This window comes from Bidens hawaiensis, unplaced genomic scaffold, assembly GCF_021521415.1.
Source record: "Bidens hawaiensis isolate Kalapana, Puna unplaced genomic scaffold, B.hawaiensis_p1.1 tig00037792_1, whole genome shotgun sequence".
Lineage (NCBI taxonomy): Eukaryota > Viridiplantae > Streptophyta > Magnoliopsida > Asterales > Asteraceae > Bidens > Bidens hawaiensis.
In genome coordinates, this window is record NW_027496621.1 from 169,189 (window position 1) to 190,759 (window position 21,571).

Here is a 21,571-nt window from a genome sequence, read left to right on the forward strand (position 1 = left end):
GAATTGAATTGATACGGAGTCGATTATTCATTTATTCATGCATATGAATCCGGCTATTACAAATCAGTGGTCGATGAACCATTAAAAACTCTTCATTGAATATGAATCCGGAGCGATGGTGAACCCTAAGGCGCGTTCGTTTCACTAAATGGAATTGGAATTGGAATTTGCATAGGATTTGGAATTGGAAGGAATTGGATTTGGAATCTGAACATTCCAATAGGAATTGAAATTGGAATGAATTGAAATCCAATTCAATTCTTGATGTGTTCGTTTGACAAATGAACTGGAATCGGTTTTTTATTTATTTAGTTATTTATTTTTATATGAGGATGGCGGCGGAAACATTTTAGTTTTTTTAGATTTTTTGTTTTTATTTATATTTTGCGTTATGATTTTTTTAGAACTTTTTAAAGGGTTTTCTATTTAGATAAAAAAAACCTCTAAAAAATTATTCAAAAAACAATAATAATAAAAAATTCATAACTTAAAATATAAATCAATAACAAAAAAAGTTAAAAAACTAAATGTTTTATTCGTTGTCCTCGTTAAAAAAAATAATAATAAAATCTCGAGAAAAGATACCAATGAATTTCCTTGAAATCCTCCATATTTTGGAAGGATTTGAAATCCCTTTATTTAAAGGAATTTGAATGAATTGAATTATAATTTCAATTCCAATTGTTTGACAACCGAACATACCAAAATGGAATTAAGATTCCAATTCTATCGAAACGAGCACGTCATGTCATGGGATTTTAATTCCAATTTCTTTGAATTCCCATGAATTCTGTGAAACGAACGCGCCCTTAGTTTGAAAAAAGGTTTTGCTGGAATTGAAGAATGTTCGTTTATTATTAACCTGTGGAATACAACCAAAAAAAAATCCTGAATTAGGTATGGGTGGAAAAATACAAATCTGGGTGACTGTGGATGAGGTAGCTGTCTTCAGGGCCGGCTTCGAGAATTTAAATGCCTCGGCCGAGCCGAAATAAAAAGGCTCATATGCCCTATAAGAAATAACGAAGTATATAAAAAAAAGTTTGGGCCCAATATATTTAAGATGATTAAGATTCATACATAGTTTATAATTTTGTTTTTAAATATATATAATAAATTTGGCCTTGAAAATTACGGGCCTCTGCTAAACGGCTGGCTCGGACTACCCTAGGATCGGCCAAGTTGTTTACCATGTGACTAGAACTCCAAGATAACAATATGTATGCGAGTTAATAAAACTGAGAAATTTTTTGATGAGAAAAATATTGTTAACTAATAATTCAATTATATATTTTGATAAAAGTATAGATAATGGTTAAAATAGTATAAAAAATTTCTTAATTTTCTATTATGTTAGAAGGATAAAAATACGTTATAAAAATCAAATAGAATTTTTATTTTAAAATTTATTACAATCCTACTCATTTCCATTTTTAATTAAAATATTATGTTAATACGTAAAGAGTAGTAGCTTATAGCTTACAACCTTATAAGTGAGAGAATCATTTTCATTATTACTTCATCTTCATAATATACCTTATCCTTTTCACAATATGCCTTATCCTTGTCACGGTATAACCGGTTCAACCGGCCAGTACGTACCGGATTTTAAAACATTGCTCTTCGGTCACCGGAAAATTTTCCGACTTGTCTTTTTCATTTTTTTTTCCTCTTAGTTCTACTAATTTGTCAACAATAGATTGAAAGGTCAAACGACCATAACGCTGTCAACTCCCCGGTGGTTCCAACGTGCCCCAAAAAAGCCATACCCCCGCCGGGTGTCCGGCTTGCACCACTCTAGAGCCGGGCATGGCTGTCTTATTGTACGTTTCCTTTATTATAGAGTTTAGATGACTGAAAATTGGCACGTAAACATTGGAAAAATGGACTTACGAACACTTGTTCACATTTTAATTTCTTATATAAGGTCCAATTTTTTAAAACTTATTATTTCGTCATCAACTTTTAACTATTTTTTTATTATTTTTAACTATTTTTTTATTATTTTTTTATTCCAATATGTAAGGCGTAAAGGAATATATACTACACATGTTCAATTTTTGGAGAAAGATATGAAGAATTCCTATTTTTTAGTCTCTCTATATCTATACTAGTTTTAGAGCCCGTGTCACACACGGGATAATTCAAATTATAAAATTATAAGTAAAACAAATAATTACATAGCGTATATGAAAAAAATGTATTACATCTATACTTGTATCTATACAATGTATACATAAATTGATTTTATTTATATTACAAAATGAATTTTTTTAATGAACTTAATAAAAAAATGCCCGTGCAAAAACATTCCCGAGAATTCTTCTTTCTATTGAAAAATTCATTCTCGATGCCATATATGTATAATCGAAAGACTTTTGGTTATGACCAAATTTTGGAAATAAAGCTTCTCATATGATAGTAGTTTTAACCATTCAGCCTAAATACAAAAGTAGCGTTACCTTTATTGATATATTTATCAATTTACCACCAATCAAAGGAAAGTAAAACATTAAATTGTAACAATGGATGTTCTTCAAGAGCTACGTTTTTCTAAGCTACACCATGAAAAAGATTTTGATAAGTTTCAGAGAGCTTATTGACTTTGTCATAATAACAACATAAAAAATAACATGTTAACCCATTCAATTTTGTGAATATTTTGTTTCATTTGAGCATAGTTTTGCTTGGCATGCTTCCCATACAATGTTCTGATCACCATTAAAAGAAAAATTAATGTTGACATAAATATTTCAAATTTGATAAAAGTTAGAAGCATTGACAGGCATGTGGGTGGCATGTCGAAAGTGTTTGCAATCTTTTCTTATATTTTAATAGTTGAGAGAAAAATAGTCAGTTTGCCAAATCCTGAACCTTTTGATTATTTCAAAAAATGCCCTTAAAAATAAATTTGAAACCCGAATCATGTTTAAAATTCTAACTTTTATACTTTTGACATTTTAAAGTCAACACTTTAGACCCATAACAAATTTGACAATAAATTTATTTTGCATTCTCAAACTTTTATAAATACTCAAAATTTTCATTTTTGACCGTAACAAATTTTGACATAAATGCAGTTAACTTGTACCAAACAATCTATTTACCATCTTTTGACCCATAAAATCAAATTTAAATTCTAGAAAAATCCTGAAACAATTTTCGTTTGAGAAATATGATTTGTTGTTGATTTTTGAAATTCACCAAGTATTTTGAAATATATAGTAAAATATAATATGTTAATATTTATATTTATAAAAATATATAGATATTATATAAATATAGTGTAAAAGGAAAGTAAATCATTATTGATTTATTACATATATTATGGTATATTAGTTTTGGAGGGAAACAAACTGTGAAAATTAACCAAAATATGACAAGTGTCCATATTTATTTTACTTTATTAGAATAGGTAGATCTATATCTATATTTATGAGATATATAATGCATGAGTCAAGTATCTCTTAAATTTTAAGAAGCGCAAATCCTTATACTCAAAGTACCATCCTTATTGCATGTAATAAAAAAGCTAAGAGTTTATTAAGGTCTTTTGATCAATACCATTCCACGGCACATTCAATTGTCAAATTATAATTACACCTTTCATTCTTCAACTATAATAAAGTTTTTGCGTTCCAAAAAAAAAAAAAAAAAACTATAATAAAGTTTTGTAGTTTAAATAATAATTACCCTTCCACTCCCTTACTATATATTCCTTTATTTTATTTTTTCTTTATTTTTTTGTATATCTTTGAATATAATAAGTTTTAATAAATTTCGAGCACATCATCACGACGTACTTATTTTTGTCAACACTTCGATGCAAATTTTACTAAATATTGATGTACGGATTAAATGTACAAGTTATGGTTGCATCAACGTACGAGTCGTTAATACTAAAGGAAAACTTATATTTGGCTTTGTTTTAAAAAACAGTTTCAAGCGGTTAAGCCAACTGTGTCAATTTCATCTCTTCAAGTAAAGGAGCACACATGATAACTTTCTTAGCTCCCCGGTGATCTCATTTTGCTAACCATTTAGGATACTAATAATGAAATCCTGATAAATTAGTACATCTTGTATAGAGGTAGGGTAGTAAAGCTACCTGCGGATCCATAATTCGACCAGTGGATTGTCAATAAACATCCGTGAGAGGAACACGTGGACCAGAACAATTGCAGTCATAACAAGACCAGCAAAGTCTCCCGCGGTTCATAAGACGTGCTTCGCGGGCCTCCGTCGTAACCCGCAGATTACCAATGAGCATCCGCGGGAGGAGCTCGCAAGCAACACAAGGGACTCATCACACGTATGATCCTCACGTGATATGGAAGAGCAGTTGTAACAAACTATTTCTAGAAAATTCCCCCAATACCCCATGATAGCGACATCGACCAATGGAAAGATGACACCTTGATACGTAATGGCCATCCCACGACGTGCACAGATAATGGCGGTCCCATAAACGGGTCCAGGCTGTCACATCCAATAAAGGCTCGACACGTGTCCATTCAGGTGAAGGAGGAATATTACGATAGTGACAACTCCACCAATCACCTTTCCCCACCTTCAGCTATAAATACCAAGTTCAGCTACTTCAGGTATTCATTCACTCCCACACGCCTTACGCAGTTACTAGTATTCGTACTTATTTTCCGATCAGTACAGTACTTATTCTCATGCCGGACGGTGGTTACGGGAAGACCCCCCATTGTGTCCTTCCCGTGACCAGACTCACAGTGTTCTGTTTTGCATGCAAATAGCTTGGATCTGACTTCGTTGTTATTCAGTAGACTCACATCTGGGGTAAACGTAGGTTCGGACTATCCAGTTCGGCCTTGTGTTTCTTCATTGGCATGTTAGCCAGAACCGAATTAGTTTTAACTTGGTCAAAAACCAAACCAGGCTCGTTTGAACCTGGTCAAAACCTGAACCGTACAGGTTTTCACCCGGTCAAATTCCATCTTCAAAAACCGGTTTCAACCCTAACCGGTTTGGGCAAAAACCGGAGTTGTCTTCTTCTTCTTTTAAACAACTGGTTTCAGTACGAACTGATTTGGGCCTAGAACCCGATTTAAGCACAGGAATGGGCCAAATGGGTTGAAGTCACCTAAATTTTAGTTATAACTTTTAGAGCATATGCCATAAATTGGTTTACTAAAGTATTTAACTTCTCGTCATAATAATATTGTTTTTGGAGTCGTAATTCAAATATTGTATATTATAAGTTTATAACAAGTCATAAATAAAGTGTTTGTTGGTCAATCAAACTTGCTATGGCCTGGCCCGTTTCAACACTTACTCAAAATGTCCCGGTTTGACCCAAACCGTTTGACCAGCCATCATGCCACCTTGAGCTAGAAGCCTAGAACAATACTTATATGTATTTTGTATTATGTCATTTTAATCCATAAATTTGTAAAAAGTCTTGTATTTTACAATGAAGAGGTATGTACCCGCCTCAACACCGAGCGAGGCGGGTCAACCCACAAGATATAGACAAGAGTCTTGAAATCAAAGACATTACGAAGGCACAAAGCCAAAACCTACGCGCATGGCGCATATCACATATGCTCAGGCACCACACATGCTCAGGCACCACACATGCTCAGGCATCATATGCCCAGGCACCACAGATGCTCAGGCATCACATATGCTCACGCATATCACATATGCGCGTGGCGCATCCGCGCGTGGCGCATATCACATACATCTGCGCATGAAACATCTGCGCGTGAGAATAAAGAGAAGACCTCGCGCATCCTCAGGATAGGCGCGCATCACACATGCACATAATCAACCTCATCCTTATCCAAATCAGGATTAGGGCAACCTTGATTGTGCACGTCAGACAACCTTCCAGAAGGTATCTTTTTAAGGAATAAGAATATGCTGATGTTGACAGCTGCCAAATGAAAGGTGGACAACTCAGCATGACACATGTGCTACCACGTGATTGCAACCAATGAGAAAGCACCAGGTGTCCCAGAGGACACGTGGCGCAGAGCAATTGGAGGAGGCCAACAAGGCTGTGCCCAACCAGTGGAAACCCTAGCACTATAAATACAGCATCAACTCCACAAGGAAAGATCATCCAACAACACACCGTTACAGCCAGTAACATACATTCATTCACATTCAATCATATTCAATCACATTCACTCACAGACAGTTACAGTCAGTAACACAATCATACAGAGTATTCAGCTATTAAGCAATACTCTCCAGATTTCCTTACTCTCATAACATTATCTTCTCCTACAAATACTTATTCTCACACCGGAGGGTTACCCCAAAGAGGACCCCTCTGTCCCTTTCTGAGGGGTAAGTTGACGGTGCTGTTCATTTTGTAGGTGGAAGAACACAGATCCAAGAAAACCATCGGTGAAGAAACATAATCACACCCGAGGAGACGTGGATCGACTCACTGGTAGACGATCTACTTTCCTCGGGTGTGATTATGTTTCTTCACCGATGGTTTTCTTGGATCTGTGTTCTTCCACCTACAAAATGAACAGCACCGTCAACTTACCCCTCAGAAAGGGACAGAGGGGTCCTCTTTGGGGTAACCCTCCGGTGTGAGAATAAGTATTTGTAGGAGAAGATAATGTTATGAGAGTAAGGAAATCTGGAGAGTATTGCTTAATAGCTGAATACTCTGTATGATTGTGTTACTGACTGTAACTGTCTGTGAGTGAATGTGATTGAATATGATTGAATGTGAATGAATGTATGTTACTGGCTGTAACGGTGTGTTGTTGGATGATCTTTCCTTGTGGAGTTGATGCTGTATTTATAGTGCTAGGGTTTCCACTGGTTGGGCTCAGCCTTGTTGGCCTCCTCCAATTGCTCTGCGCCACGTGTCCTCTGGGACACCTGGTGCTTTCTCATTGGTTGCAATCACGTGGTAGCACATGTGTCATGTTGAGTTGTCCACCTTTCATTTGGCAGCTGTCAACATCAGCATATTCTTATTCCTTAAAAAGATACCTTCTGGAAGGTTGTCTGACGTGCACAATCAAGGTTGCCCTAATCCTGATTTGGATAAGGATGAGGTTGATTATGTGCATGTGTGATGCGCGCCTATCCTGAGGATGCGCGAGGTCTTCTCTTTATTCTCACGCGCAGATGTTTCATGCGCAGATGTATGTGATATGCGCCACGCGCGGATGCGCCACGCGCATATGTGATATGCGTGAGCATATGTGATGCCTGAGCATCTGTGGTGCCTGGGCATATGATGCCTGAGCATGTGTGGTGCCTGAGCATGTGTGGTGCCTGGGCATATGATGCCTGAGCATATGTGATATGCGCCATGCGCGTAGGTTTTGGCTTTGTGCCTTCGTAATGTCTTTGATTTCAAGACTCTTGTCTATATCTTGTGGGTTGACCCGCCTCGCTCGGTGTTGAGGCGGGTACATACCTCTTCAAGCCCCCCCAGTCTAATGTGTGTCTTGTCTCGCGCGAGCGAGGCAAGATAGATGATAGACTTAACAGTTTGCTCTTTTAGTAGGGGTTTTGTCTTTTTCTTCTTATTACTCGTCATTGCGCGAAGATCTATCCTTTTGGTTGAAAACGAAACGTCCCTGAACGTGGTTGGTTGTTGCTGACATGGGTCAGTGATGGAGACGTGTCAGACCTTTCGTGTGCTCGAGGTACTACAGTTGCCTTTCGTGTCCCCTCACAGAGTGTCAGGAACACGTGTCGCGCTCGCATTGGTCTGTTCCTGCGAGTGGTGGCGCGTGAACTCTGGTAACAGCTGTATTATTTCTTTTCGTGTCCCCTCACACAGTTGTCAGGGACACGTGTCGCGCTCGCGTTGGCTTACACCTGCGAGTGGGGGCGCGTGAAGTCCGATCAGCACCCATATTTCTCTCTCCTGGGCCTATAAAAGCCAGCCCTTAGAGTTTTTTTATTCTTCATCTTCTTGTTTATCATTCAGAGCTCTTTTCTTTCTGTCTTTGTCTTCCGATTACCTTTGTTCTGTTTCCCAATATCTGTTCTTCAGAAGCAACCCTTGTTCGCTGTCACAGTTGTATGTCTGATAGCTCAGACAACACAATCTCCCCCATCCATTGCCGTAGAAAATCATTAGTAATGTCTACATTGAAGAAGACCGGCAAGGGGAAGAAGGCTGCTGAGGTCTCATCGGAGGAGGTAGGGAGGACCAAAACCGTGAAGAGGTGGAATGAAATCCCCTGCAAATTGAGGCAGGCTGATCTTGACAGCCTTATCGCCTCTCAGGATTTCCTCCCTGTGTTTGGCTGCATGTTGCCTGCAGCCGGGCAAACGGCGGCGGACCCGCCTGCCGGCTATATATCCCTATATAGCCATTTTTTCACCCACTGCAACCTTCGTCTCCCGATGACAAGGTTTGTGGGTGCGGTGCTTAGGTTTTATGGGATTCATATATCCCAAGTCCATCCGTTTGGACTCGTGCGCATGACTCACTTTGAGTTCATGTGCAAATCTCAGCGCGAGGAGCCCACCCCTCGGCGCTTTCAGTTTTCTTACAAGCCCAAGATCCAAGATTCTTGGTTCTCCTTCGTTCCTCGCAGTCAGAAGGTGAAGTGCTCCACTGTGTCATTCAAGAGCCTTCATGACTGGTCAGAGAGGTTTTTCTATATAAGGGCTGGTGTGATCCCCATCCGTATGACCATGCGCTCGATTTCTTCTGCGCCTGCGGATGTGGGTGTCCTCAAGAACCCAACTGGCGCCTGGGTTAATAAGCTGACCGCTGAACCATCCCCCGCCAAGAACATTTGTGAGGAGGCGCTGGTGGGGGTTGGTATGAGCAAGAGGTGGGTGGACAGCGCGCTTGAGCCCGTTATCCAAGTCGACGGGTTGTGTAAGTTTATCTCATTGCTTTTCTTTTTTCTGCGCGAATATAATTCTTTTTGCTGATATCGCTTGACTTGTTTTGTGCAGTCACCAAGGAGTATATCCATGCCGCCTATGATGAGCACATGGAGGGTGGCTCCGTCGCGCTTGGCGCTGGGGAGGTTGGTTTCCCTGATCGCTTTGATGACATGTTCATCCCTGTTGATCTGGGATTTGTCTTTGATAGCGATGCGCCTGGTAAGCCTTTGTAGTTATGCATTGTCCCTTATAATTCCAAATTTTGCTAACACTTCTGTTGCGTGTATTGTAGATGCGCTTGAAAATTACGAGCTGGAGCTCACGGAAGAGGAGGAGGAAGAGGAGCCGCCCCAACTAAAGCGTAAAGCTAAGGGGAAAACTGGCGCAGGGGCCAGTAAGAAACAGAAAAAGGATGATGCCCCTGTTGTTCAGGATCCTCCTACCCAGGCGGGGGGATTTGGGAAAACCCAGGGGTTTACCACCAAGATTTCCTTGTCTTCCCTGCCTCAAAAAGTGGGCAGACCTCCTGTCCACTTGAGGTATGGTGGCGCTACCTCCTCCCTTCGCGCTACAGAAAAGGGAAGTGGCATTGCGCCTTCGACAGGTATACTTTGCTTATCTTTTATGGTTCTATGAGCGCGATTCTTATAGAATTACTAATGAATCTTGTCTTGCTCAAATGTTTGTAGAGCCGGCGACAGCGCAACAAGATGCCGAGGCTGCGCCGGAGGTCGCTTCGGAGTCCCCTGTTTTACCCTCAAAGAAGGGTAGAATGGACTTCATGGCGATGTTTGCTTCGCGAACGGAGTTGCGCCAAGGTACGTATTGCGCTCTTATTTTCTGACTTTCTTTTAGATCAAGTCAGTAACCATTTGTTGTTGATTTTTTCATAGAAGCCGTAGCTGGCGTACAAGCTTCTGGCAGCACTCCTGGCGCCGGCGCCAGCGCCGTTGGCTCTGCTCCTGCTCCTGCAAGCGATGAATCTCCCCTCATCGGGATTACTAAGGAGCAGGAGGCCGTTTTGCGCGCCGACCTGGCGGCGCCGAGACCTCACTCACCTCCTCCTGCGCACAGCCCTCCTCGCGAGACCGATTTTGATTCTAGGTCGCAGGAGAAGAGGCCTATTTCAGAAGAGGATGAGGAGTTTGCAGCTGAAGACTCCGATGGCGCCCGCGCCAGCCCTGCAGCGCCACGAGGTTTCGCGGCGGAGCCCTCTCGTGGGGCTGGCGCTGACTTTTCTGCTTCATCCCCGCAGGTATAGGTTCTTTTTTGCTCCGCTGCGCGGACTGCCATCTTAATGTTTTGATGACTTAGACAATTTCTTTGTTTTTTGCAAGAAGCCGATCACACTTATCGCCCAAGATGGAATATAACTGAAGACAGCACCTTTCAGTCCATGGGTGTGTGTGCGGAATTCTGGGCTCATGCTGTGCCTCCATCTGAAAGGAGGTTCCAGGAGGACCGCGCTCGCGACGACCTGCTCAATGATCATATGTTTGCTGGGTCGGCCTTCATTGCTGCCTCCCAAGAGCTTCGCTCTGATTACGTAAAAGTACGTGATGCTCTTGCGGAAGCCAAGCAAGAGGCTAAGGTGTCTGCTTGGCATCTTTCTGATGCTCGCGAGAGAGCTGAAAAGCTCCAAGCCGAGCTCACTGAGAACAGAGCCAGTGCCAACAGCGCCTTCGTGAAGCGCGGGCATGAGCTTCAGGCGGCGCGGGAGAAGCTGCAGGCGGCGGAGGCGGATGCGGCCAAGTTCGTGCGCAGAGCGCGCGACTTGGAGTTAGAGGCGGAGGCGCGTGACCAAGCTCTTGTCCAGTCTATCACTGAAAAATCATCACTGGAGAGTGAGGTTGCGCGCCTGAAGAGGGAGCTGGCGGCCGCGCAGGCCGATAAAGATGAAGCCCTGGCGACGGCAGCGTCTAGCCAGGAAGCACTTGATGCTGCGCGGGCTGAAAAAGAAGAAATTTTGGCGGCAGCAGCGTCTGACAAAGAGGAGCTGAAAAAGACTAAGGAAACTGTTGAGTTATTAAACTCTCAGGTTCCTGCCCTCGAGACGTCTGTTGCTGGCCCTGCGCAGGATCGCCACTGGCTCATCTCACAGGGCATGACTCGTTGCGCTTTTGCGATGAAATACTCAGACGAGTTTCAGGCCCTTGTGATGGACTGCAACGCTGCCGCGCGCTTGGTGGGTCGAGCTGAAGGGTTTACGGATGGCTATGAATATGGCATGTTGAAGAAGAACCCATCCGAGTACCCTTATCAGAGCGACGTGGCCTGCACGGACATGGCCGCGATGGGGGAGAAATATATGAACACTCCCATTCCCATCCTTGCGCAGGTATTTTAACCTTAATGAGATTACCTTGACTTATTTTCTAAGTCTTTTTGTACTCATATTTTTCCTTATGATTTGCAGATATCCGCGCTTGCTGACCAGCCCGATCTCGTCGCGCTAAAGAAATTACTTGACGAGTGCGAAGGGGCTGGCGGCGATGATGGCGCGGGGAATGCTGGCGTTGCTAGCAGCTCTGGCGTGGCCAAAGGATCCGCTCCTGACACTGTCGTGGTAGAAGACTCCATTCAAGATGAAGAACTTGACTATGGTCAGTTTGGAGATGACGAGGAGCAGGCTGCGCCAGATGCCGAGGGCGATGATGAGGATGATGAAGAGGCTGATGTCGACGTGGAGACTTGAGAAGCCCTTCATGTTTTTTTTTATTTGTAGTTTGTATCTCAGCTTGTAAACTTGTAAATTTCAATGGAATGAAATTTTGTTTTTCCCTTCTTCGCATCTTGCGCATTCCCATTCATCTCTTTATATAAGATATGCTTGTTGAATATAAGAACAAGGTTGTAAGGAATTCATTATACTTAACCCTTGTCATATTGTAAGTGATTTTGCCATATCTTGATTATGTTGACACGTGTCTTGGCGCTTTCATTATTCCTCTTTTGCGCGACGTTATCGCGCGTTTATGGAATTATGATTTTTTTTAGCCTTACGCGTCAATGTGTTACTCAGATATCCATTACAATTTTATGCGCGACCTCGACCTGAGACCTTAACAACTATGTTTTGGCATTTGCTTTGCCTTAGTTGTGTTTAGGTACTTTATGGTCAGGCTGCGCAGCATGTAGGATGGATGTTGTGAGTTGTTTGAGCTAAGGCTCACATTATTGGGCTAAGGCCCTGACGTTTTAGAGTTAAGACTCTTTAACGCGTTTGCGCATGTATGTTTTACTTCGTTTTATTTTGTTTTGATGTCAATATAGTGTTGTCATATTGCTCAAAATTAATAAAGGGAAGTGTGAAACATGTATGCAAAAGGTAATAGAATTGGGCTAAGGCCCTGACGTTTTAGAGTTAAGACTCGTTAACGCGTTTGAGCTTGAAGCTCGCGCATGTATGTTTTACTTCGTTTTTATTTCGTTTTGATGTCAATACAATGTTGTCATATTGCTCAAAACTAATAAAGGGAAGTGTGAAACATGTATGCAAAAGGTAATAGAATCCACATTAAGAAAAGATAGCGCGTATCATTATTCATACTGGCTTAAAAAGCCTTGATTACAAACTTGACATTTTTACATGAAACATTTTCTAAGCTGTGACGCGTTCCATGCGCGCGGGATCTTCTTTCCATTCAAATCTTTTAAAGCATATGCGCCTTTCCCCAATTCTTCTGAGATTTGATACGGTCCCTCCCAATTGGGTGAAATTTTTCCTGGGGGTATCGCGCGGCTAGCTTCATTGTTTCGAAGGACAAAATCATTTTTCTTGAAGTGGCATTTTTTCACACGCTGGTTGTAATATTTTTCCAGTTTTTTCTTGTACTTGGCTTCACTGATGATAGCCGCCTCTCTGCGCCCTTCAAGTAAGTTGAGATCCAACCTTCTTTCGCGCTCGTTATCGATCTTGTTCATCATGAGCACTCTATGGGATGGGCATCCAATTTCTGCTGGAATCATTGCCTCTGTTCCAAAGGTTAGGCTGAACGGGGATTCGCCATTGCTGGTTTTGCTTAATGTCCTGTGTGCCCACAGGACATTAGGTAGCTCTTCGACCCAAGAATGGGATTCTCCCTCCAACCTTTTCTTCAGCCCGTTTAACAAACTTTGGTTCGCGCGTTCCACTTGTCCATTCCCCTGAGGGTGATAAACTGAAGTGAAAATTTGGTTGATGCGCAATTCCTTGAGCCAGCTGGATATCTTCTTGTCAGTGAATTGCTTGCCATTATCGCTCACAATTTCCATGGGCAAGCCAAAACGGCATATGATGTGGCTCCAGATAAACTGCTTCATCACTTCGGCTGTGATTTTTGCTAGTGGCTTGGCTTCAACCCATTTTGTGAAATAGTCTATTGCCACTACCAAAAATTTTACTCGCCCAGGTGCTTGCGGTAGGGGACCCACAATGTCGATTGCCCATTTGTGGAAAGGCCATGCTGAGGTTACTGGAATCAAGTTGTTCTTTGGCCGCATGGTGTTCGGCGCATAGCTCTGACATGCTTTGCATTTTTGGATCTCCTTTAGAGCGTCCAAGTACATGCCTGGCCAATAGTAGCCTGCGCTCATTGCCTTGGCAACCACCATGCGCGGGCCAGCATGAATTCCACAGATTCCTTCGTGTATCTCTCTGATCACATAGCTTGCTTCCTCAGCATCTAGGCATTTCATGAGCGGCCCAAGATAAGAGCGTCGATACAATGTACCGTCAAGCAGTTCATAGTTCTGCGCCTTGTGTCTTATCTTCCTTGCTTGTGCGCGATCATCTGGTACCTTTCCCTCCTTCAAGAATTCCATTATTGGAGTTATCCATGATGAAGGGGTTGTATGAGTTACCAGGACAGACTTCGCAACCACCGACGGGTTGCTCATTACTTCTACCCTGACATCTTTGCCAAAGTGATCAAAACTGGTTGATGCCATCTTACTCAGCGCGTCTGCAGATTTGTTTTCACTGCGCGGAATATGAATGATTCTAAAGCTGTCAAATTGCTCGATGAGCTTTTTCGCCTGCTCTAGATATAGAGGCATGGTGTTCTCCTTGGCATCATAAAGGCCATTGACCTGTGCTGCTACCAAGTAAGAATCAACATGGGCCTCTAGCTTTTTAACTCCGAATTTTTGCGCGATGCGCAGGCCAGCCAGCAGGGCTTCATACTCAGCCTCATTGTTGGTGCTCTTGAAGTCCAACCTGATGGCGTAAGTATATTCATGATTCTCTGGATCCACCAGTTTGAGGCCTGCGCCGGACCCTTCATTGTTTGAAGCTCCGTCAGTGAACAATCTCCAAACATTTTCTTCATCATTGGCTCGCGGAGGGTCTACCTCGCGCTGAGCCTCTTCAATTCTTCCTTCTGGGACTTCTGCAATGAAATCAGCCAAGACTTGTCCCTTTATTGCTGGACGGGGCTTATAGGAGATCGTGTGCTCTCCTAATTCCAGCGCCCACTTTGTTAGCCTTCCTGAGAGCGCGGGGCGCCGCAAGACTTGCTGGATGTTGTAACTAGTCAGAACTTCAATGGGATGACCATTGAAATATCTATGAAGCTTGCGCGACGCATGTGTTAGTGATAAAACTAACTTTTCCATGATGGAGTAGCGTGTCTCAGGATCTGTCAGCACCCGACTCACATAGTATATTGGCGTTTGGATTCCCTTGCGATCCACCAATAATACTGCGCCGATGGCGCGCTCTCCTGCTGATAGGTATAATGTCAAAGTTTCACCAGGAAGAGGAGCTGTGAGCGCGGGCAGATTTATCAAACATTCTTTAATCTCACTGAAGGCTTGCTCGGCCTCAGGAGTCCATTTGAACTGACTTTTCTTTAAGCAGTTTCTCAATGTATTGACAAATGGGGTAGATTTGGTTGCATGGTTCGCTAGGAACCTGTTGATTGAAACCAATCTACCATTCAGCCTCTGAACTTCTTTCATGGTGGATGGCGAGGGCATGTCAAGGATGGCCTCCACCTTCTCAGGGTTCACCTTGAAACCATCCTTGGTGACCATTACACCTAGAAATTTTCCCTCTAGCACGCCGAAAGTACATTTGCTCGGATTGAGCTTCATGTTAACTTCCTTTAGGCGCCCAAGGGTTTCTTCGATGTCTTTGAGCATTTGCTTTTCCTCCCTGCTCTTGATCACCAAATCATCCACATAGACCTCTAGGTTTCTTCCGATTTGCTCGCTGAAAACGGCATCCATAAGTCTTTGGTAGGTGGCGCCCGCATTCTTCAAACCAAAGGGCATTTTTGTGTAGCAAAAAACACCCTTGTCGGTTCTAAATGCGGTCTTGTCCTCATCTTGTGGTGCTATTTGAATCTGGTGATAGCCTTTGTAGGCATCCAGGAAACATTTTAGCTTGAATGGCGCCACGGAGTCCACCTTTGCATCGATGTTTGGTAGGGGGTAACAATCCTTTGGGCACGCTTTGTTGAGGTCCTTGAAGTCAATGCACATCCTCCATGACCCATTACTTTTCTTTACCGTCACAGGATTAGCTACCCATGTCTGGTATCGTATCGGGCGGATGATGTTTGCGCGCAGTAGATCCTCAACCTGCTCATTCATGGCCCTCGACTTTTCATCCCCCATGACTCTCTTCTTTTGAGCAATTGGCTCTACAGACTTGAAGGTGTTGAGAGAATGCTGTGCCAGGTCTCGCGGAACCCCAGTCATATCAGAGTGTTGCCACGCGAAGACCGACATATATGCTGTGAGCAATCTTTTCATTCTCACCCTCGTGTCGTCTGATATCGTAGCGCCAATTGTGATTTTTTGCTCCGGGAATTTCGGGTTGAGAATCCATTCCTCTGGCGCATTTTCTGCCATTGGAATTTTCATTCTCCCCTCCCGCAGAGTACTTGTCACTGCGCACAAATGATCTCGGTATACAAAAGTTACACCTGTTGGTGTTGGGAACCCCAACGCGCCGTGCGCTGGCGACGGTATGGCGTTGAATTGGGCAATCGTTCCCCTACCCAAGATCATATTGTGGCAAGAAGTGGTGGGCAGGACCAAGAAGTTGACAACTTCGGCTCGCTTGTGTTTCTCATCCCCCATAGTTAGCTCAAATTGTATTTGACCTAGGGGATGAATGATTTCATTGGAAACACCAGAGATCGGCGCATTCACAATTTCAAGCCTTGCTTGGTCTGCCGGATCCAGTTTCCTGAAACATTTCTCATACATTATGTCTGATTCGCTGCCAGTGTCCACCAGGACTTTTGACACTTCGTAATGAGCAATGTGTGTAGTGATGACCAGAGGACTGCTAATTGAAGGGCCTCCCCTGATTCTTGGGAAGATTACTTGTTGCTCGCGCCAATCTCCTTGGATTTGATCGCTTCTTTTTCTTGACGTTTGCCCTTGCCTTCCTCCCTCGGCTACACAGATTCTTTTGTACTTTTTGCTGGCAGAGGCTCCTTCTGGTTGTTCATTTTCTGGTCTTGAGTTTTTTACCAGATGAGCCAGCTTGCCTGATTTCACATCCTTCTCAATTGCTTCCTTTAAGTGGTGGCATGCATCGGTGTTGTGTCCTGTGGATTTGTGAAACTCACAGTACTTGCCACTGTCTGATGGTCCCTTGTAGTGTAGTGGCTTGGGGCTTTTGAATTGGACGTTCTCAGTGCTTAAGACCTGTGAAGGCGTTTTAGTGAGGGGAGTCCATATTCTTGGCAGAGGTCTGTTAGGATCTCTGCCGCCCTCCCTCCTGTCACCCTCCCCGCGATTACGAACATCTTTTTGGGGCTAGGGTGAGCTTGGTTGCGCCTGCTTTTCTGCGGAAGAAAAACTGGTTGGTTGCAACCTGGACCATACAGAGTTCTGCTTGCCCCTCTTTTCTTTGCTGCGCGGTGACTCAGCTTGATGCGCTCTTTCTCTTGCCCTATCTTGGGCAATTTGTTTCTCATTCCTCGAGAAAACTCGCGATGCTTCCATTAACTTGGCCCACGTGGTGGGCATGCCATCTCTGCTTACGAGAGCTCGGCGGAGTTGATCACTGCGCGCGCCTTGTATAAAGGCCACGCGCAGGAGTTGCTCGGTTATACCTCCGATTGCCAGAGACTCCTGATTGAAACGAGTGATGTAGTCTTCAATCGTTTCATCATTCCTGCGCACGCAGTGCATGATGTCATCAGGATCGCGCGTGTGTCTGCGCTGCTGCACGAAGTGGGCTTGGAACTTTTCCAATAGTTCCTCAAACCCATCAATTTGCCCAGTCGGCAAGCTTTCGAACCAGACTCGTGCCGCGCCCGTGAGGCAACGAGCAAACATGTGACACCACGTTGGCATCGTCCAGCTCTCTAGGTTTCCCGTGTTGTAAAAACCTTGCAAAAAATCGTCTGGGTCTGTTGTGCCGTCATATTTACCCAAACCACTTGGCATCTTGGTTTTGTGCTGGATGGGAGCCTGCGCGATGCGCGCAGTGAACTTTGAATGTTTCACCAAGATGGCTGGTCTATACGGTGTGGTTACGTCCACTTGCCCTCTAACTGGTGGGCTGTACGGCATGTGCAGATCCAGATCGGCTCTGGCTCCAGGCGCCATGTTCACAGGCGCGCGGAGCTGTGAGCCTCCTGCATGAGTATCTCGCGTCTTCCTCATGCTGTGCACTTCTTCATCACTGAACTCAGTGTGTGCAGTGTGAATAGAATGTCCTTCTTCCGGCGCGCGCGGCTTTTTTGTCCCATGAACAGTTTGCTTATCAAGCGCCTGCCTTTGTGTTAAGTCGGCTAGCTTTTTCTGCTTGACCATCTCATTGTACTTGTCCATTAGACGCCGCTGCTCGTTTATGAGCCATTCTTTAGGATCATTTGTTTCATCTTCTGGATCCATTGGTCCTTTTTGCTTCGCGCCGGCAAGATTTTGCAACGTGAGATCGTCTGGAGGAGTTTCAGTCTGGCCGTGAGGAGTTGTGATGAAGGGACGGTTACTGGTGGTGCGCGTAGAATCACGCGGCACCCTCAGAAACTGTTGTCCCTCATTAACATCCTCACGTTCAATATCCTCCAGAACTTGATCAACGTTATGAACGCCAGAAACCATGGTGATTTTCTTCTTTTTTTTTTATAGATCTGATGAGATCTGATTGCCGTTGTAACAGTGGATGGCGCCAATGAGGAGACGTGGATCGACTCACTGGTAGACGATCTACTTTCCTCGGGTGTGATTATGTTTCTTCACCGATGGTTTTCTTGGATCTGTGTTCTTCCACCTACAAAATGAACAGCACCGTCAACTTACCCCTCAGAAAGGGACAGAGGGGTCCTCTTTGGGGTAACCCTCCGGTGTGAGAATAAGTATTTGTAGGAGAAGATAATGTTATGAGAGTAAGGAAATCTGGAGAGTATTGCTTAATAGCTGAATACTCTGTATGATTGTGTTACTGACTGTAACTGTCTGTGAGTGAATGTGATTGAATATGATTGAATGTGAATGAATGTATGTTACTGGCTGTAACGGTGTGTTGTTGGATGATCTTTCCTTGTGGAGTTGATGCTGTATTTATAGTGCTAGGGTTTCCACTGGTTGGGCTCAGCCTTGTTGGCCTCCTCCAATTGCTCTGCTCCACGTGTCCTCTGGGACACCTGGTGCTTTCTCATTGGTTGCAATCACGTGGTAGCACATGTGTCATGCTGAGTTGTCCACCTTTCATTTGGCAGCTGTCAACATCAGCAAATTCTTATTCCTTAAAAAGATACCTTCTGGAAGGTTGTCTGACGTGCACAATCAAGGTTGCCCTAATCCTGATTTGGATAAGGATGAGGTTGATTATGTGCATGTGTGATGCGCGCCTATCCTGAGGATGCGCGAGGTCTTCTCTTTATTCTCACGCGCAGATGTTTCATGCGCAGATGTATGTGATATGCGCCACGCGCGGATGCGCCACGCGCATATGTGATATGCGTGAGCATATGTGATGCCTGAGCATCTGTGGTGCCTGGGCATATGATGCCTGAGCATGTGTGGTGCCTGAGCATGTGTGGTGCCTGGGCATATGATGCCTGAGCATATGTGATATGCGCCATGCGCGTAGGTTTTGGCTTTGTGCCTTCGTAATGTCTTTGATTTCAAGACTCTTGTCTATATCTTGTGGGTTGACCCGCCTCGCTCGGTGTTGAGGCGGGTACATACCTCTTCATACAATTATTTATACATTTGTAAGTGATTCATATAATCCAGTACTCGGTGTGGCAAAAAATTATGATGGCGGGTTTGCAACTGCACTGATGGTATTTTATTACTCTAACTTTTAATTAAATTTTTATGATTTATATTAAAATTTTCTTTTTTTTTTTGAAGTCCCAGGACTAAATTTTTTATCGCTGTTACAAGATCAAATTGTTTTGGCTTCGGGTCGTGTTTAGTGATCGAGTTTGGGCCGATTTTGGTAATTGATGGTTTTGTAACGTTATTTATTTTGAATTATTTGATTGTCACATAGACTTAATTGAAACATTATTGTCGCAATTTTGGTTACAAGCATTTGTATGTGATATTACTAGAAGATAACTTGTAACTTCTAGGATATACAGATACGGTGTATGTTAGATTTCATCTTTTAGCAGTCTAGGACCATAAAAATGACTTTTTATCACATTCGACAATGCTTATGATATGCATGGTATGTTATTCTATAAAACTATACTTGATTATTAAATTGGAAAAAAAACACAATAAGGCATGATATGACAATAGCAACATTGTGGATCCATCTATTGATAGTGGCCGCTAGCAGTGTTGATTGTTCTTGGATATATTACAACTAGCAGGTAGCATATTCATTTGAAAATGATTTAAGGGCCCGTTCGTTTCACGGACTTTTTTTAAAGGATTTGGAATTGGAATTGGAATTGGAATTGGATTTGGATTTGGATTTGGAATTGGAATGGAATGGAATGTTTGAGAATCCCTTTCATGTGTTTGGTTGGTTAATATGTATTGGAATTAGAATCTTCTTCATTCTCGGGGTTTTTTTTTTTGAAGAACGAGGACAACGAAGGAAACGTTTTAGTTTTTTTACATTTTTCGTTTTTGATTTATATTTTGAGTTATGATTTTTTTATTAATTCTTTTGAATTTTTTTGAAAGGGTTTTTATTTTCCATAACAATCCTTTAAAATAGATGGGATTTTGAAATCCCATGAAATGTGGAATTTGATGGGATTTAATTTTCATTCCCATTCTTTCATTTAATGAAACGAACATATCAATTCATGGGATTTAAAATCTCATTCCTTAGAATTTCTTCCAAATCCTTGAAACGAACAGGACCTAATAAGTAATTAACTAATTAAGAATATCATTCTAAATGTATAAAAGGCGAATCTAACAGTACAATTCTCATATGCTGAAAGACAAGACGAGCCTACATTTGAGTCAGAAGCAAAGTATAGATTAATCAGTGACTGCTATTGAAGGTACAGCTGCAAAATGGTTCATATACAATCATTCACAAAATGGTGTATAATCTTAGCTGGGATAATATATATGGTTAGTCATCATCTATTGATAGATTGTACAGAAAGCATTTTTGGGAGATTGTATGGAACGCATATATTCGGTTATCAATTCTAAATGGCATCGAATATCCGGCTTTTCTGCGAGCAAAGAAATAATAATCTAAAAGAAAATGAGTATTGCGCTGCAAATTGCCAATTTGCCATGGCCCGCTGCATCGCGTGGGTTACCTACTATTAGTTTAAAAAATGGATTAATTTTTTTTACAGCAAAAAAAAATGGATATATAGTTATTTGATTCAAGTGATTTACCATGCTTAAAAATTAAAACCTGATCTTGGTTAACTATCTAAGATTATAAAAATAAAAAGATTTCCGTTGCCGGTACTTGAACCCGGGTCTCTCGGGTGAGAGCCGAGTATCCTAACCAACTAGACTACAACGGAATTTGCATTTTTACATATACGAGCTATTTATTAGTTGCTTTAAATAACGCAATTCGATATTTTAATTTAGTAAATTTGTTATCGTTTTTTTATTGGAGGGTTTTCTTGAATAATAGGTTATGAAATATTAGATGATTATTATTGAATCCTTCTAACCCTTTATATCGGAACTAATTACAAGGCAATACAATCATATCAAATCTTCTAAATATATAGCATATATTAGGTACAATTCTTTCTATGAATATGATAAAATAATATGGAATATATATCAACTAATACTCCCCTTCAGTTTGAGCGGCAGATCGACGAACGCTCAAATTGTCTCGAAAGGACTCAAATAGCTGGCGAGATAATCCTTTCGTAAAAATGTCGGCATACTAAAACGTAGATGGAACATGAAGAACGCGAACATGGCCAAGGCGAACCTTCTCTCGGACAAAATGTATATCAATTTCAACATGTTTCGTCCGTTGATGTTGGACCGGATTTTGCGATAAATACACAGTTGATATATTATCACAGTATACTATGGTTGCCTTGGACAACGGGTTATGTAATTCTAGTAACAGATTTCGTAGCCAAGTGGTTTCAGCAACTGCATTAGCTACAACTCGATATTCTGCCTCCGCACTAGACCGTGAAATAGTTGGTTGTCGTTTGGATGACCAAGAAATCAAAGTATCACCAAGAAACACACAATACCCGGAGGTCGAGCGATGCGAATCTGGACAACCACCCCAATCTGCATTAGAGTAAGCACAAAGTTCATGGGTACGAGAACGAGAAATACGAAT

At 42.4% G+C, this 21,571-nt stretch overlaps 1 non-coding gene across 1 annotated transcript; it reads right to left on the bottom strand.

Moving 5' to 3' along the window:
* Positions 1–20,701: 20,701 nt before the first annotated feature.
* TRNAE-CUC (transfer RNA glutamic acid (anticodon CUC)) lies at positions 20,702–20,774 on the bottom strand. The gene has a single exon. It is a non-coding gene; the product is annotated as a tRNA-Glu (tRNA).
* Positions 20,775–21,571: the final 797 nt, after the last annotated feature.